Here is a 7546-nt window from a genome sequence, read left to right as displayed (position 1 = left end):
CAGCAGTGGGCGCAAGCTGCCTCTGCACTTTGTCACCTGTGTTGGAGAGGAAAAGACAGCAGTGTTGGGAGCTTATAGGAAGTCATTTGAAAGGAGTCAGCTGCTACCCTACACTGCCCAGGTTTTGACAACTCCAGGCCTGGGGCTAGAGCTCAGTGACCTCCAGTCTTCTTCCTTTTTTTTTTTTCAAGACAGGGTTTCTCTGTGTAGCCCTGGCTGTCCTGGAACTCACTCTGTAGACCAGGCTGGCCTCAAACTTAGAAATTCTCCTGCCTCTGCCTCCCAAGTGGGATTAAAGGGGTGCGCCACCACGCCCGGCTGTGACCTCCAGTCTTATATGTCACTTTTAATCTACATTTCTTCTCTGTTATCAGCCTTTAAAACTAGCAAAACAAGATGGCTGAGCGAGAAAAGACACTTATTGCAGCGCCTGAGGACCAGAGTTCTAGTCCCGTATCTGGAAGGTGCAAACCAGTATCCAAAATGTGTCCATTGACTAAGAGGTTGACTAAGAGGTACCCACTCACACCGACTTAAACACACACACACACACACACACACAGAGAGAGAGAGAGAGAGAGAGAGAGAGAGAGAGAGAGAGAGAGAGAGAGAGAATGAATTAAATAAAACATTAAAAAAAAAAAAAAAACCCTACCAAAGCCAGTTTCATCACATAGCTCTCCATTCCACTGACCCTGCAGGCACCACCCACCTTATGTCCCCACCTACAAGCCATCTATGGTATGGATTTCTTCAGCTTTGGAGGTTCCATCAAACAGCCCAGAGCAGGCCAGCCCTGAAGACGGCAGTAGCTGAATGAGCAGAGGGGATTCCTTTGAAACTCTGGCTTTCCTGACGCAGAAGTCAACACTAATTGGATCTTATTTTCTCGAAAAAGAGTTTTTACAGCAACTGCATGTTTTCACACATTTTGTAAAGGGTACTAAGTGTTCTATCCCGATTCTCTGGTGTTTGCAAATACAGTGTGAGGCACAAGGCACTCAGGAGGGGCCGAGACAACTTGCAATTTTCCTAGAGGGTGGCAGGCTTAAGCTGATCCCTGTGGGAGAAGTACTATGTCCCCAGTCCCCAGGCCAGTCCACAGCAAGATGTCATCTGAAGGAATGACGCTGGGAGGTGGGGCAGGAGTGAGCATGACATAGCCTGCAGCCTATGAGAGCAGGAGCTGGAGCTGCAGGTGCGCAGGTCTCTGCGTATGCTACAGACCACAGAGTATGTTGGGGGGCTTGGGGAGATGACTTGGGAGGTAAAATATTTGCTGTACAGGCCTGAAGATCCCAGCACCTATAAAAAGATGGGCTGTATCCTAGCACTGGGGGGTGGGGACAATCGTCCCTGGAGCTCCATGATCAGCCATTCTTACCCAGTTGGTTAGCTTCAGGTTCGGCGAGAGAGGCTGTCTCAAAAAACGAGGCGGGGCCTTTCAGATGTCTCTATGGATAAAGGCATTTGTCATCTGAGTTCAACTCCCACTTCCCGCATGGGAAGAAGCAGCCCAACTCTGGTAGGTTGTCATCAACCTACAGGTGAGTACTGCGTCCTGCTCAAGCAAACACGCGAACACAAAATGAATATAGAAGTAACTGTAACCGTCTAGCAAAGAAACAAGGTGGAGATTCACTAAAGGAAGACCCCTAGGGCCAACCTTCAGCCTTTATATATGTAAACTCACATGTGCGTGTGCCCACACACATATGAACACACACACACACACACATTCATAGACAATAGGGCCTGCCTATTCAACAAAATCCTCCCCTCTAATGAAGGAAGTAACTTTTTTTTATTACGTATTTTCTTCAATTACATTTCCAATGCTATCCCAAAAGTCCCCCCCCCCCACTCCCCTACCCACCCATTCCCATTTTTTGGCCCTGGCATTCCCCTAGGAAGTAACTTTTGTGAATCATAAACAAAGATGGCTGAGTTGAGCCAACTCAGCAACCATTTATTAAATACTTACTACATACAGAGCAAGAGGGACTGTTGGGTGCTTTGTAATGAGCAGATATTCCTGATCCCTGGTTTCATGCCACCCCCAGACAGAAGAAATTGAAACCACTCAGGACATTCCACTTTGGATGCTTATCAATTTCCTCAAGACAGAACATGTGATGGATCTGAGAAAGTCTGAAGAAACTACTTTCCCTCTCACGACAAGCTTCACGGACACCAACATAAATGAGACAGCAGGGCGTCTTTGTTTAGTTAGATAGATTTTTATGAAGGTATTAACCCACAGCTCAGGATACACCTCCCTGTCAAGGAAAAATTGAACTTCTTGATTTTTTTTTTTTTTTTGAAAAATGAAAGTTTAAAACAAATGGCCAGATCTTGTGACCCAAGCAGCAACTTACAATTGTGATGAATTGGAGCCAATTCCACACCCGACGAGGGTGTGGCTGCAGCTCAGAAGCAGCAGAAGTTCAAAGGCCTCTGAAAGAAAGCAGAGTAAAGTTCTCAGGAGTCCTGAGGTCACATTCTGGGACACAGCTCTAAAACCCCACATTCCCCTAAGGCTGTTTGTCTGCAAGTTTCCTCAATGCCAAGAAGACAAGTGTACGGTTTAGGTATGTTCATCCAGTGGTCATATGTGCATTCATGTATTCATTTTGGTGGGGGGACAGAGCCCCAGGATCTCATCTGGCTGGCCAAGTGCTCTGCCATGAATCATATCCCCACGTCTCTCTTCGTTTTCCACTAGGCCAGTCTCAAGCTCATCTCTAGCTTGGTTGATAGGCTGACCTTGGACTTGCAATCTTCCTGCCTCAGCTTCCTCAGTCCAACCTAGTGACCTAGCAAACATCAGTTCTGAACAGCTCTAGACCCCTGATCTCTCCAAAGAGAGCAGCAGTGTATGAAAGCTGCTTAAATGTGTGAATGGGCGGAGTCACAGCCACAAATTCCAGACACCAGGTTTCTGGGAGAAGACCGAGGCAAGTGAGGCCCTGCAGACTGGGAGAGCTTTGACATGGGTCTTGAGGGATGAGTTGAAGTTTACTGGCAGTTGGATCCTGAACTAGGGAACTAACCCCTCATAGAGTGCCCTGGGGTGCTAAAGGACACAGTCCACTTGGGACATCTGAACTCAGGTGACGAGGCCTAGCATCCATTTAGCCAGACTCTGTTCTTCCCTTATACATGACTGAACACCAGTCAGAAGTCCTTCAGACGTAGGGGAAATGAGCACCATGGACAGAAAGTGAAAGGCAGCTCTGGTCTGGTGATCCCCATTCTATGACAGTTGGCTGAAGCTACCAACCTAGAGAAACAGGACATGGCCTCTGTGGGTTCTGCCCCAGGCTGCGATATCTGTGCCTTACATCTCTGCACCATGTCCTGAATTCCCTAAGGTGAGAAAATGCCTTGGCTACATTCTGTAACCAGTAGTACCAGATGGTTCACCTATGCTCACACCAGAGCCACCCAAAGTGAGAGGAGCTCTACCCAAAGTAGAAAAACAAACAGACAGACAGAAACCACCTTCACCAACTGTGGAAAATTGAAAACCTAGTACAACGAAGACACTTCTGTGCCCTTCAGCAAGACTGTGCATGCTTATAATCTATACATATTCATGTATACAGGTGTGCGAGCACATATTTCTTTCCTGCATTGTTTAAATCAAATTGCATACATTTATCCCTATGTACTTCAGGGTGTATCCTGGGAATGAGAATGCTGGTTGGACCACATCATCCCATTCAGACCCATGGGCAATTCAGGATTCAAACAATACTATCCTCTAACACTGTGGCTGTCCTCAGACATCCTCAGTGGCTTTTTCTTTTACCAGAAGCCACACAAGGATCAGACGTTCCATTTGGCTGTCAGGTTCTCTAGTCTCCCTGAATCCTGAATAATCCCTGCCTCTTTCTCACGATGAGGACATGTCACACAAAAGGCCTTGACGTTTGAATTTGCCTGCTACTTTGAGATTAGATTTGGGTTGAAGGTGTTTGGCAAAAATCTATATTATGCTTTCCATTGTCCCTCATGAGAAGGTACAGGGTCTAAGTGTCCCTTACATTTGGTTTAAGTGGGATCTGAGAGATCCCTTCTGGTCAAAGTACAGGTTTTCTTTATAATCGATAGAAGTAGAAGCAGTGTCCACTTTACAGTCCAATAACCACCATTCCTACCATTTATATTTATTATTTATTGACCTATTTGTGGCAGGGACTCACGTTGCCCAAGATATCCTTGAGCCTACCTGAGGTTGGCCCTGAACTTTCGACCCTCTTGCACCTGCCTCACAAAGGCTGGGCTTGCGAATGACCTCAGAGTTTCATGAATGCTAGGCAAGTCCTCTACCGACTAACTGGGCCAAACTCCCAGACCCCCACCTCCCTTGTTTAATAGATGCTTGGCAGCAAAGGGCTCTGGCTTGCACGGTTGGTCTTATTTTCTCAGGAGGGCCTAAAGAAACTGCTGCTATTTTGTTAATTTCCTGTTCAGACACCAGACATTCCATTTGTTTTCATCTCCTGTTAGGGAAGCTTATCTTCCCTACTAGATAGAGCCTTTCTCGTTTCCTTATGGGGAGGGACACTTTGGGGCTGCTAGGATGCCTTGGTGTTCAGTGTTTCTGCCCATGGTGACCCAGCTCTAGTACTATGTGCACATGAGGGCACCATGGCTACAACCTCTAGGCTGTAATTTCCAGCTCTTTCTGAATGGCTTCCTTCTTGCTTTCTGGGACTGGCTACATCATGTGAGAAGTCCAATACAGAACAAGAAGGCAGAACTTCTGTCTCCAAAAGGAGCAAGTCAGGAAACTGAACCATGCACGAGGCCCTAGGGGCCCAGCGCCCTACCCCATGTCCTTATGAACACCCACATGTACTGCTTGTCTTGACAGTACAGTTGCTCAGGCCAGTAGCAGTCCCCTTGGACGGGTTCGTATGTCCTAACACATTCTCAGTTTTGTGTTTTAGTTGGTTGGTTGGTTGGTTGGTTGGTTGGTTGGTTGGTTAGTTGGTTGGTTGGTTGGTTGTTTGGTTGGTTGGTTGGTTGGTTGGTTAGTTGGTTGGTTGGTTGGTTAGTTGGTTGGTTGGTTGGTTAGTTGGTTGGTTGGTTGGGTCTAGGGTTACATTATGATTAGTTCACTCTGTTCCTTCTTGTCCAGGAAGCTGTGGCTCTTGGGTGGCATTTGGGACCAGTTGGTTAAGTAGAGGCACACTACTAGGTCCCCAGTGACGCTTGTCGTGGGGTCTTTTCATTCACAGGACATCCCAGGCTTGCAGATGCCTTCCCTTGTGACCCCTCTGCAGGCTTCCTCCTGGCAGGCAGCCACCCTCCCATGGATGCTCACTTGCTCTCCCCACCACAGACAGCAGCAGTTTCCAACCACACAGCTGCCCTTTCTTTATTCTTTTTGTGCTTGCGTTCGCACACTGCCATGCGAGGAGCTGGTTTCGTGGCTGCGTGGCTTCTCCGTGGCAGCCGCTTAGGTTCCTGCTTGTGTTCAGATGATGGCTGGCCTCCCCTTGCTTCTTGTTCCATTTTCTTTTCTGAATACGTGAAACATTTATCCATCTCAAAAAACCCTAGCTGTGAAGAGGGATGCTCAAAAGGGGGTTCTTCCTGTCCCCACTTTCTATTCACTCCTCACAATCCCTCTTCACCCCACAGGCAGCCATTTCTACTAGTTTCTGGTTTATCTTGCCTGCCTCTTTTAGAAAAATACAGCTACTACCTCCACGCCTCTTACACAAAAGGTGTCACACAATCGTTTGTGCCTTGCTTGAAAAGCATGCCATACAATCTCATCTCTGTGACTGTCTTCAATCTCTGCCATCAGCAGAACAAGAGAGAACTCGTGAACAAAAATGTACTAGCAGAACCATTTATTAACAAGCTGAACCTGATCCTTTGGACACGGGGTCTTGGGAACTCCTGGAGAAGATGGAGGTCTGAACTAGTCCTTGAATGAACCTCCCAGCTTCAGGCAGCAATAACCCTCACGTCTCGGGAAGTAAATTCCTATTTACCTCTGAACACCAGCACAATTATTTTTGTAGTTATGAAAGTTTTCGAGGGCATATTGAAGACCTGGAGCCTTGGGACTGGGGAGGATGCAGGAAGGAAGAGAGCAACAGCTAGTTCAGTCCCACATTCCCTTAAGCAAACCCAACCTGTGAACATGTAGACTTACAGAAAAGCAAAATGGAGGTGGATGTTTATTCTGATCAAATCTTTTCCTGAGGAAAAACCTTCGCTGGCAGGATCCTGTTAGAAGCAGATCTCTCCAGTGTATTGAGATGACTCACTCCAGCCCACGTCACATTCACCTCACAAACACCCTTGTGTTTACTGCACGTCTATCTGTGCTATCCAACGCAGACCTTTCAAAAAGAATCATAAATCTGTTGTTGAGGATTTGGGCAACTGAGTGGTGTGAGGGGAGGGTGGGGGAGGCAAAAAGCTAATCTAAAATTCTTAGGCTTTTGTTGTCTGGAGTGGTGAGCAACGAGAAGCAAATTCAATATTTTCTTCTCACTGAATCTTTTTTTTTTTTTTTCTTCCAGGCTCACTCAAAGTTATGGATGGAAAATTCTGGGTCTTTATTTCAGGCTGGTTCATAGTTATAGATGGAACATTCTAGAAGGGTCTTTATTCAAGGCTGGTTTATAGTTATGGATGCAACATACTGGAAGGGCCCTTATTTCAAAGTGGTTCATAGTTGTAAATGGAAAGTTCTGGAAGGGCCCTTATTTCAGGCTGGTTCATGGTTATGGATGGAAAGTTCTGGAAGGTCTCTTATTTCAGGCTGGTTTCGTTATGGATGGAGCATACTGAAATGCCTTACTTATATTACAGTGCAGGGTGAAATGCCAGGTCTCAGCCATTTATAAAATGAGAATGACACCCTAAGCCAAGCAGAGAATGAAACGTCTTCCTCAGACTCATGATTTCCCCAACATCTTCATAACATAGTAACCCTTAAGACATTACTCGTGAGAAGCCTAGAAAGGTATTTTGAAGCCTTCCTCTCCCTGTGCCAGGTACGCTCAGCATCGAGCTGTACAGTGCTGTTTTTAAACCAGGATTTATTTGTTACCTTAAAGTCAGCAGCCCATGAACCCAGATGGTACAGCGTCTTCGCATGAGAGGCTACTTGCCATCCGGAGGGCTCTCAGGGCTACAGAAAAGAGGGCAGCTGGATGCTGGCACCCATACTCTCCAGGTGGACTGGGAATCCCAGCAGAAGGCATAGTGGGGTCAGTCAGTGCTGCTGGGGTCTCAGAAAGCCTGGGTCCCTGCTTGGCTGGTTTGTCTGCACCAGGACTTGGGGGCTTGGACAGCTCAGAGTTGTGCAAACAGAAAACATATGTCTCCATAACGCAGACACGAGGGCTGGAGTTCTGTGTAAATCTAATTATTAGCATGAACCGAAGGCCCTGTCACTGTTTAACTCACCCGACCTTTTAAATGGATGACCAACCTTGAGGCTTAATTGGATTTAAAAAAAAAATCAATTTCTAGCCATCGCATAGTGTTGAAATGAAGTGCCGCACTCTCA

The sequence above is a fragment of the Mus musculus genome, chromosome 2, assembly GCF_000001635.26.
Source record: "Mus musculus strain C57BL/6J chromosome 2, GRCm38.p6 C57BL/6J".
NCBI classification, from domain to species: domain Eukaryota; kingdom Metazoa; phylum Chordata; class Mammalia; order Rodentia; family Muridae; genus Mus; species Mus musculus.
The sequence above is the reverse complement of the archived record's forward strand: the minus strand, read 5'-3'. Positions refer to the sequence as shown.